Genomic DNA, 12,512 nt, shown 5'->3' on the forward strand with positions numbered 1-12,512 from the left:
AATATATTTAATTAAAGAAAATTATTATACTCGTAGAATAAGATACTCGTGACAAGGCGACTTTAAACAGTAACCTTGTATATGCCAGAAAGGTCGATTTGTTTTCGACACACTACTATTATATACGTGATACGCAGTCACCTTGGTGCTCATTCGCACGACATAACTCGAGCAGGTAACATCGTAAGACGTTGTTTGTGTGTTGTCCTTTTCTTCTCTTTCGTATTTGTGATAAGAGAACCGAGAACCAAAATCAATCATTTATTACGATTAACGATTATCGGCTCGCGCGATTAATTAATTTTTGCACGATGTATTTATTGCGAAAAAAAAAATCGAAACGATAGGGAATGGAAAACGCGTTCGAATTACGATCACGAGTACCATTAGGAGAAATCAAATGCGATCGTTTCCTATAATTATTGTGAATATTGATTACCGGGATGTGCGAATAATTATCTCACATTAACGATTAACAACTCGCGAGTTTTTCGCGTGACAGGAAAGCTATTTATACTATTAAAGTACGTATTTCCCACGATTTATATTTTTCACGACCGATTCTTGAAATGGAGTTTAAATATTTTTCATCACGCGTTTAAAATTCTTTGACGATGTAATTACATATATTTTATCCGTTATTTTCACATTTCACGAAATAAAATACGAATTACCAGCTTGAGAGTAACCAAAATTCATTTGAAATTTAAGACCAAAAAATATTTCGCATTGATTTCGTAGTAAAATTATTTTGATAACGAGAAGCTAGAGAGAACGAGAGGGAGTGAATATAACATGTATCTTCGTTTTTAATGACATACCTGTAGAGCGTTGTTGTTTATATACGCAGTCACCTTGTTATCATTCGTGCAATGACATTCGAGCAGGAAAGCGACGTGAGTCGCTCCGTATCTACTTTTCTTTGACGATTGCGAGAAATACCCAGACTAAACGTAATTATTTGTTATGTTATTCATTGTTATAATTATTAATTAACAATTATCGGTTCGCACGAATAATTTCTGTGATAATATTGCGACGACGTTTCTTTATTTCCAAGCGTATATTTCGTACAATATATTTATTTTCAAAAGAAATGGAAACGATAGGGAAAATACTTTCGAATTATGATCGCGAGTATAAGTATTAAATAGGTGATCGTTCTGTACATCAGAGAATATTGTAATTAACGATTATCGAGCCACGCGAATAATTAATTTGCGCGTTCTATCGCGATGACGACCATTTATTAAATCACGTATTTCGCACGATTTATGCCTCTTATAGTCGATAATTATTTCTTTAAATAAGAGTTTGGATTTAAAAATATTTTTCACCACACGCTTTAAATTCTTCGTTGATTTAATTATATTTTGCCCATCACTTTCGCATTTCGTGAAATAAAATACGCTTGATCGCTAAATACGCGAATCGTCAGAGTTTCGAATAATCTAATTTCGTGATACATTAATCGATTTATTAATAATTTAAAATTGTATTAATAAGTTAAAAAATTTAAAGAACAAAAATAATTTGTGTGGATTTTGTAATAAATTCAATATTTTGGTAATGAGAGAAAGAGAGAGAGAGAGAGAGAGAGAAAGAGAATATTAACTAGTTTGTTTTTCATGACATATAAAGTGCTGTTGTTCACACGCAGTCTTTGTTATCACGCGTACGAAGACTCGAGCTGGAATGTAATTACGCGAGACACTGCGTATCGTTTTATCATAATCGCGAAAAGTATCCAGAGATATTAAACACGAGTATTCCTTTTGATCGTTACAAGTAACGATTATCAGTTTGCGCGATTGATTATTCCCATGATAAACGACACATCACGGTGACTATTTATTTTTATCGAAGCATAGCATTTCGCACAATATATTTATTTGAAATAGGATTTGATATGTAATAATATATATTGGGAATAATATATATTGTTTTATTGCGATATTTACGGTCGCGATAATATATCTTGCATCTATAAATATATTTGAGATTAAATATCTCGCGAATAAATTTTTCGTCTATTTCAAGTATAATACGTCTGTCATGTTTGTGGATGACAATTTGGAATAATATACGATATGTGAGTGAAGGAGATGTGTGACACATTTACCGTTTAATAATAAATGTTAACAAATCAGATGTTGTATCGAATGTCACGCGATATTTGAGCGAATCGTAATTTCGCGCAACCGTATCTAAAAATTATTTGCTATTTATATGTGAATCTAATTCCAGGATAACAATAATCTACCTTCTACCCGACATTATTACGAAATTTCTCTTATTTCGATTTAAATCTTTCTTTTACAATATTCCACATTTAATTCTTAACATTTTTTACAATTTAACATTCGGTTAAAGTAGAATTAGCTTATGTAAAATCGGATTGAAAAGTATAAAGCTTTATTGCACACTGGCATGTATTAAAATCTACAGTTTAATCCAGAAAAGTTCCCCAGACTTTCAATCAATTATAACTCGGAAATTATTAATAATTCACACATACACACATATATAAAGCTCGACAAATAACAATACTTTTTCACTCGTACTTGCAATTGATAAAAATAAAAGACTCTTTATACATACCGTACGTCAAAATCTTGTATTTAAACGTCACAGGCGAAAATGGGTTCTCTCGCAAATGGAAGGATAGAAGAGATTACTCGGAAGTAGATCGAAGGCAATGGCAAGAAATGGAATGGCACACAGTCGAGTGACGCAATAGTGACCGTAATACAGACACGGTGGTGTTTCTCCCAGCATGTCGGTTGCCAAGTCCTTGCGATATAGCTAAGGGCATATACACGTCGCAAGAATCTAGTGCTCACAAGAGCGAATAACTTCCGTAGTAATGATCTCTCCTCCGAAACGTCGGCGCGATTTTGCATCGCGCTACTAATCTCGTCCGAACTTGCGTGATATATATCTTATCGCGCGAACTCGCGTAACTCGCTCTTGTTAAATCTCATTCAGCCTCTTTGTACGACGATATATATCAGGACGATGCGTTGCGATATCGGCGCCTCGATTCGATACGTTGTTACTTTACAAGGGACGCCGCCAACTAGTTTTGCAAAGTTTACGAGGGGACTTTAAACGAATTATATGATTTGCGTTACATTCGATTACGCCGGCGCGAAAACTTTGGATTGCATAACGTCTCCGTGGATTATCGCTACGTCTGCGAAATGATTAAGCACATTTCGTGCAATACGTTATTGCGTTCCCGTGGCGTTGCGAGATCCCCACCGTAGGGGGTTTGTGTCAATACACATATGCGAAAATTGAATTAAACCAGGGAATTATCACGCGCGCAATAGCTAAGATACGTGAATTGTTACAATTAAGGGATGATCACGTTCATTCCCGGTTTAACCGTCACGTTTAAACTCTCTCTCTCTCTCTCTCTTTCTCTCTCTCTCTCTCTCTCTCTCTCTCTCTCTCTCTCTCTCTCTCTCTCTCTCTTTGCGAAAACGTGACTGGTGAAATAATGCGCGATTACTGCCGTGCAATATTCAGTAACCTCGCTATCATTAGGTCACTAATCACTTTATTCAGTACTCGTAATTAGCGCAAAGTAAGTTATACCTTTCGTGAATTAAATGCGGAAACGCGCGAACGAAACTTTAGGAAAAGGAAGTCAAGAGGAAGGGAAAATGTGTAATTCTTTCCCTACCGGAACAATTCGTGATACTGATGTCTCAGATTAATTCATGTCGGCCAAAGGCACAATTCTATCTTGCATTAATTCCACGGTAATTCGCTTGAAAAACCTTCGTAGAGCAGCACCATTACCTATATAATGATCGGGTTTACGCGTATACCTATTTATATATATATATACGCATAGCCAACGATCGATCGATCACGTCGACCATTACAACGTTACAGTCGAATGTAAAATGCGGGGAGGGGAGGGAAGGAGGAGGAGGGGAGGCGAAAATCCACCACCCAACGCGGTTACCTAATTGCCTAATTAACCGCAAACGCATAAGCGATTTATCTGAGCGCAGCGCGGTGCAGAAAGACGCGAAAACGGATATGATTAATGTTTCTCTCTCTCTCTCTCCCCAAATGTGTACCGAATCGAAGAAAAAGAAGGAGAGAGGGGAAACTTCCCGGCTTCCTTCGCCGAGAGATGCTCTCGCGCGGATGCTCTCGCATCTGGGAAAGGCAAACAATCTTTCTCCCGCGTATCCTCCCTTACGTGTGAAGAAATACTTCTCCGGGACGACCGGCCGCCCATCCACCTGCAAAATAATTTCTCGAAGGGATAGTCTGGAAATGGGTGAGTTATGTTGTCTGGAGTTTTATGTTTCCGCCCGTCCCCCGCCATCCTCTTCTCTCCTCACCCAACTCGCCGCCCGTCGTCGTCCGGGCCCACAGTTTCGAACTTCTCGGACGGCATAAAGCGCAGAAGAAAACGTGACCGGGGCTTCGTATGGAGCGGCAACAAACGACGATGTCGTGACCGACCTTAGGATGCTGTTGCTGGCCTCCAGCACGTCATCGAGAGCAAACACACAGAGACGACGGTGATATAGCTAGCGCGACGACGACGGAAACTCCCGTGACTTTGCCCGTAATCGAACGTTCGTTATTTGTTTAGAAAGGAACCGATGTCTCTCCCGGAAGATGGATCTCGCACTTTGCGATCGTTAAACCGCGTACACACGGCGAAAGGTGAAGTGGATGAGTCAACTCGTTGGACGAAACTCAAACTCAAATAGCGTTACTGTGCTGTAAATGTAATTTCGAATCGTATTTTATTAAAATATTAAATTTAATTAAATTTAATTGAAATCTTAAAGGAATAATCTTTTAAGCATATAATTTTCTTAAGAAAGGGCCAATAAGCAACCAAGTTCTCCGTCAATATTAATATTAAAATTAAAATTACGAGTCAGAAGTGATGAATTACTCTCGAGTATAAATCAAACGTTAAATTGCGAATTTGTGACAAAGTCACGAGTTTATTTTTTATTTAATAAGTAAGTCTTATTGTTAGTTTATCGCTTGCCGATGTGCACATAGCTTTAAAGAATAAAGAGCACAATTACAGGATAAACTGATACGGTACTGTTAAGGCTACGAAACTACATGACAGGATGAAATGGATGGACGCGTAGATAATGAACAATTCTAGTGTTTAATCTTTTGCGCCATTTAATTAATATAAAAAAATTAATGTATTACACGCTTAGATTACAAGTTCTCTTATCATAATAGACGTATCAATTATGCTTATTCGCTTTTTATTTAGTTGTAACATTATTTTTTGCTTTATTAATTTTTTAAATTCTACTTTTTCTACAAACTTTAATATTGGAAAAAATATACAGCACAAGAAATAATATTTTTATTTATCAAACACATTTTAGTTATATATATTATTACGATAACTTGTTAATCTATCTACTCGCCGATTCATCCACTTCACGTTTAATCAGTGATGAAGGATAGGTATTACGCGCTTAGAATAAGAATCTGCGATCGTCAAGAGTGCTCTCGAGAAGACACGAACGTTACTCGGATATCTCTTTGGCCATATCTTTCCAGCCTGTACTTTCCGGGGAGATCTCCAGGTCGGCGATTGGTGAGGGCGCGAGTGATATATCGCCTCGTCCCCCTCTTTCTTTAGTGAAGCAAGAGTGCGAATATTAGGCGAATGGTGGCTTGTAGGTGTCAAAGATGAAGCGAAACGCGAGCGTAACAAGGGTAAAAATGAAACCGGAGGTGGAAAAGTGCGCGAATGAGGTAAAGCTGCAGAGGTTGGTGAGGCGGGGGGGGGGGGGTGAGGAAAAGGGGTGTTACTCTACCACTGGATTTCATTATGCAGCCTCTTAAAGTTGGCGTAACTCCCATTGGTCGTAAATATGAGTTACGACTGGCCGAAATAGCTCCGCGCACCTTACTATATCTACATATGACTCTCTAGTAGGCTATAATTTATTTCACTGCTCGCAAGAGAGGGTCCAATGAATGAAAATGGCTGACGTGCCGTTTTTACATCTTTCTCTAAACTCTCGATCTCCGTCGGGTAAAAGTTTCGGTACGGTCGTCACGATGAAACTTAAGAGCGTTCGAAATCATTCGATTGTAATGGCGCGACTCCGAACTATTTGATTTGTAAAGTGGCTTGCCTCGGTTCCCATTGCGATCATCGATCGCTAATGCAGCTTTTGAATGGTGTTACTCGATTCGAGTTTGCATAGCAAGTTTTCGAGACGTGTGAGATTATTGGAATTAAAAGTTTAAATAATTACGTCATTTGTTTGTGATAAAGAATGTTGAAGTATATGAAGTTGATATAGATATATAATTTGTAACCAGCATGTTTAGATTTTAAAACGAATCGATATGCAAACTGATAAAACTGAAGCTGCAATATTTCCTGACACAAGAGATTTTACAAAATAATTTGGTTCAATAATTTTATTCAATAATTAAAAAAATATAATTTTTGCGCATTGTATAAAATATGAAAAATTATCAAAACTCTTTATAATCTACCTTGAAAAGTTTTTATAATCTCTTAGATTTTATCATGTGTTTTTCTGATAATAAAAAAAATTTCGGTTTAGTTATTCTATATTCTTTTACATGTTAATGAAGCAGAAATAATAAATTGATAACAGAAATAATAATATATGTGCTGGTATAACGTTTGCCGCATTAAAGAGAACGATATTTCCAGCAGCTGGTGATTTCATGCGTATAAACAATATAGTAATACTGAAATTTAAATTACTGATTTAATTATTGAACATTATATTTATTTCATATTTAGAGCATATTTTGTCGATTTTATAAAATTTGAATATTTTATTATTTATGGAATACAAATAATACATTATTGAGATATTACCTTCCAACGTTACTTTGGTACGGATGGTAAATTCTTGTTTATCACATTTTGATAACGAAGCAAAAATACACCTATTATAGGTACAAATGTTATTACATAATGTCAAGGTGTATTACAATCTGAAAGCTATATTATCGAGGAAAGCAATATCAAAGGCAATTCGGTTATCGTTTATATCTGAGGATGGCATTACAGATAATATTTAATGATTCGAACGAGTTTCTAAAATTAGCAATTTGAGAGTAAAATAATTTTCTATCACTATACATCTGCATTTAATATGTATTGTTATTGTTACATTATTAAAAATCAACCATATATATGTATGTTATCATTAATTATGTTACTAAGTAAATTTAATAAAAATGTAATATAAATCAGCAATTTTCAATTGCTATCATGTGTATCATTAATGCATTATTGCGTCAAAAATCAAAGTCATAAAAAATCATCACAAACACGTATGATCTCCGAAGTATTCTTTTTACGAATTTATAATCGAAACACAAAATACGATTACTCATTTATAAATAATATTTTTCTTTTACATTATTAAAAGTTGATCGGGCGAACAAACTTTCCCGACACGACTGACGTTTTGTTACACGTTATACACAGCTTAACTGAGCATCACGGTCGAGCGATAAGATTATTAAGTTCTAACTAATGTTATCGTAGCAAAATGCTGTGAAATCAAAATTTTATTCGCTCGTTAAATATGCCTAGCACAGAGCATGTTGCCTCGTAGCACAATACGTTGAATACACCGCATAACGCATCCACGATGCATTATTTATTGCTCAGCAGGGCTATAACTCTCTCTCCATTTAATGCGGCGAAATACTTACCGTCCGTATGTAAACACAAGCCAGTAATTTCTCAACCAAGTTTTCTATATAAAGAGCAAATGTAATCACTGCTTACTATATGATTTAATAAAGAGTTCGAGATTTTTAATCAATTCTTTTTTTTTACATTAATAGATGTATAATTATTTCCAGACGATATTTTATGAGTAACACTTCACAAAATAATATCTTAAATTTTTAAATTTACTTTGTTCTGCATATTTTTTTAAATATATATTTTTTTCCATTATTTTTAATAAACAGAAAAAAACTTTTCAGAGAGAAAACCTATATAAATAATTCTAAAAAAATTGTAGATATAACATTTTCTAAATGCAATTATTTGATTTTTGGAACGTTTACAACAAATTTCCGAATGGCAACAATAACGATCGCAATTTTACGATCGATATATAATATGCAGGAAAAACAAATAAAACGTTCGGTTAAAACGCGCCGTATATTACGTTACCAAGCAATTATAAATATATGATGCATACGTGCCATTGGTAACACCGATAATTCACGTTAAACGTTGAATTATCGTGCGCACCAGATATCGATCTACTATAACGAATCCTAGATTTTTTATTTTGTTTTTTTTTTTCTTTTTTTCTTGCAAAACCGTGCATCGGAAGCTTTTAATAAGCGGATGGATAAATGACTGTGTTCGTCTATAAATTCTAAACGAAAAAAGAAGAAAAATTATGAACATACGCTCTTCCTCTCTTTTTCTCACTCTCGCATCATATGTCTCGATAATGAACGCGCATACGCGGATTTTCGCGTGCCATAAAGCGTCGCGCGACAGGACGATTAACTTCCGTGCATGTGCAATACCGTAATGCCCCATGAATTGGAATTATTGGTCATCGGGTTTCGCGCATCGCATGAACTCATTTTCCACAGCTAACACAATATGAATGTATTTTTGCCATAAAATCGGCATCGATTATTCCTCGGTTGCGCGTGTTGTTTATCGTGCTACTTACTTTTTATTAATATTGACGTTACGATAATTTTTTTTTATTATCTTTCGGATATTACTTTCTGTTACTGCCATTCTCATCGCGAATATCGCCAAGGGGCATAACATCGAAGAGAAACGACAGATGTCTGTTATGACGAAATGGGAAGAAGGGAAGCTCGGCAAGCTCGCGACTACGGGATTTAAACAAACTTCGTCGGCACAAAGTCCATCCCTCCTCCCTTGGAACGTTGTCGTCTCACACACAATGCGCCACGCGTTTATCCTCTGTATATATACATGCACGTATATATATATATATATATATATATATATATATATATATATATATATATATATGTATGTTCCGCATACTATATCACCAGATTCCGCATACCGTGCATGGTGCGCTTACCTCCACACACGCCCGTGGCGTTATCTTTCCGGGGTCCGTGCGACAACGCGAACAGCAACGCGCGAGCGAGACGCCTGAAAATTTTCGCGACAACTTTCGCGAGAGGCAACGCAGCTATCTCGGCTCGTTACCTCGCGTTTCCGTAACCCGGGTTTGCGAAACCACCAACGTTTCTCTCTCTCTCTCTCTCTCTCTCTCTCTCTGTTTGTATACATATATGTATATATCTTTCACTCTATCATCTTCCTTATTTCGTTTTTGCGATCTATAATGTTTCTGACTTTAATACAGTTGCAGATGCATCGTATAGTTTTGTTTGTTGGATAACATACTCGTCTGACAGTGATAATCGTCTAACATCACGCGAGCTTAATAAATTATGTGTGATGAGAAAGTATCGCATTGCAACTAGGAATAATGTACAATAGAACTAGAAATAATGTACATTTAAACATGTGCAACAAAACAATTACTGTACAATATTCTCTCGTGTATAACATATGAAGAAGACGTAAAGCATTGTTTGCGGCTTTTGATATCTCTCACATTAGACAAAACAAATGTTCCTTAAGGCGAGAAATTTGCATACGTGGTACGATTAATGTTAAGTACAAACAACGTTTCGTATCACGCGATACGATCGTGTTTGCAGTTTTTCAACAAAACTTGTGTCTGAAATTATTATTGCTATTATCCCTAGGTTAAGGTGCAAATTTGCGCGTAGGGTAAACTCGGGTAAGATGGCCATAGTTTTTTAAAATGCAAAAAACATACTTTTATTTTTGTTATTTTTTTAATAGTGTTTGGCATAGTATCTTCACTGAAGCTTAAATTACGTAATATTATCGAAATTAAAAGGAAAATATTTGATAGAAATTTAATATTATCAAAATAGTACAACATAAACATTGGCCATCTTACCCAACTTTTAAGGAAATGATAACCATAATGACGGAAAGATGGCCATAGTATTTATACAAAAATAGTGAAAACAAAAATAAAAATTATAAGCCATGTAACAATTTACATATTTTTATAATATGTCTAACGCCGATTACGATAGCTTAACTGTGATTTATTTGACGTTATAACAGTTTTTAGTGGACATATGAAAAACTTTGCGGGTAGTCTAAAGTAAAAATATGATATATAAGATTCACAATATCGTTATTTCGAATAATGTATGCACATTATATAAAATACTACAAACTATTGTAAATATCGATTATCTTTGATAATGACTAAGAAAGCGCACTGTGTAGCGATTATTGAAAAAATTACAGCCTATGGCCATCTTTTCCGTACGGCCATCCCTAGTTTACCGTATTATTATTCCTGATTTTATTTTATTGACTTACATTGAGCAAATGCAGGGAGATTAGAAAATCCACAACATCAAATCGTATTATGTGGCGACAAGCTTTTACGTCGCTTGAAACTCAGTGATCATTAAGTGAATCGATGGAGCCACTGAAGGATCTCAAGACAATGTTGTACCGTAGGAAGGTTACGAATATACAGAGTCACTAATCGTTAAACTTCTACGTGGACTTTCCGGAGAATTGCTATTTGCCATCGGGGTCTGAGTTTGCAGAGTATTGTCGATGTTTTCTGTACCTATCGATACTAATTAAAGTTACCTGCGAAATGCTTGTCGACGAGAAAGTTTGTGGCATCGTAGTATAGAGTACATACAAAGATATGACAGATAAATGTAATATGTATGTAGTGTGTATATATTATATATATGTGTGTATTATTTTACAAAATAGTTGAAAGAGAAAACGAAAATAATGGAGAAAAAGTCAACCGATAAAAATTTAAAGAATTTTCTCGACTATAAAGAAAACTTATCAAATTTTTATCACGAGATACGCGCTTAGCTAAAATATTTGATTTGCATCAGAGTAAATGTAAAAATTTGATAGCTTTTGATAAGACACGTGAAAGAAGGAAGAAAATTTTAAAGAAATTTTAAAATGATGAGAAGCAAACTTTCTGAAATATTTATGTAACATCTAGTCTTACTGGTATCAACCATGCAACGACTAATCTATTTGTGGACGATAAGTCTATATAACTTTTTTTCTTTTTCTACATCTTACTGAGCGGAAAATGGGATAAGTATACATTTATATTAGAAATATACATAGAAATATATTAAAAATAAATAGACGTTATATTTATAAATCACAGAAATTTATCATTACATACATTTTGCAAACGTGTTTATTTCAATCTATGGTTTTGCTTAACATGCAATATTAAATTTTCATATACAAGTTATATCAGAGAGATGGAGTACATATGTATATGAGATATTAATATTTTGCGAAATAAATTATTGCTGTCGGAAATTTTAAAGTTAAAATCGACTAAATTTACGAGAATTATTTGTCGTTAACAAATCCGACAAAACATATAAATGACTTTGCTTAACGCGGCAAAAGCGTGCGTTTCTTCGATTGCTGAATACGCACATATAAAAATGACTTGATTCCAAGCATCGTGCACATCGATATGATTTCACACGAACAAAGTTGAACGATTCCGGCCGCCCTATGAACTCTACGGCAATTGCGACTAAATTATGCCATTCGACATTCTGGAACGAAGAAGAGGAAGAAAAACGCGCGTTCCGAGCTCCATTCCCACGATCGTAGATGCGAGATAACTTTTCTCCACTTGGTCGTATCTTTCGCGCTGATCCCGACGACGAATGGGGTCATCCTCCAAGTTTTTCGAGTTCGACCAACGAGCTTGCACATTCAGAAAGAGAAAGAGAAAGAGATAGAGAGAGAGAGAGAGAGAAAGAGAGAGAGAGAAACTAGTTCTGGAAATTTCACGGTGCACTGCGCGAACTCGAACCAACCGATAATTTTTTTACATCTTTATTGTCTTTCGACTATATAAACCGTTTCGATAATTATTGTCCCGTGCAAATGACTAATTCAAATTGATAAGCCAATTAATCCCTATACCGGCCGATTTACTTCCGTAAATAGTTCATAATAATAATTTCTTTACCTTGCGCTCGTACACGCGTCGATTTCCTCAGCATGAATTTCTTACGCGAATTTTGAGAAGACATCGTGATCAAGTCGATGTTGCATGAACGGAGCGATTTCTTGCGGCGGTTTCAATATGGTTCCCGTCGAGCAAATATAGAAGAAGCAGCGAATATCGTCGCTAAAATTAACTATGAAATTTTCGAGACGTTGTATGGATCTCCAGTCTAAGGAAAATATAAAGTAGAAAGAGAAAATCTTGAAGCGACTAAATGTAAAGAATTGCATATCCAAATTAATTGGCATTTTTAAAATATTATAAAATTTTGAATATTATATATATATATATATATATATATATATATATATATATATATATATATATATATAT

At 35.2% G+C, this 12,512-nt stretch overlaps 1 long non-coding RNA gene across 1 annotated transcript; it reads left to right on the plus strand.

Annotated features, from left to right (window-relative positions):
* Window positions 1-280: 280 nt before the first annotated feature.
* On the plus strand, window positions 281-5,786 carry LOC140669587 (uncharacterized). Its single transcript, XR_012047365.1, has 3 exons — window positions 281-953; window positions 4,108-4,303; window positions 4,625-5,786. It is a non-coding gene; the product is annotated as an uncharacterized lncRNA (long non-coding RNA).
* The last annotated feature ends 6,726 nt before the right edge of the window (window positions 5,787-12,512 follow it).

The sequence above is a fragment of the Anoplolepis gracilipes genome, chromosome 9 (assembly GCF_047496725.1).
Source record: "Anoplolepis gracilipes chromosome 9, ASM4749672v1, whole genome shotgun sequence".
In the NCBI taxonomy this organism is placed as follows: domain Eukaryota; kingdom Metazoa; phylum Arthropoda; class Insecta; order Hymenoptera; family Formicidae; genus Anoplolepis; species Anoplolepis gracilipes.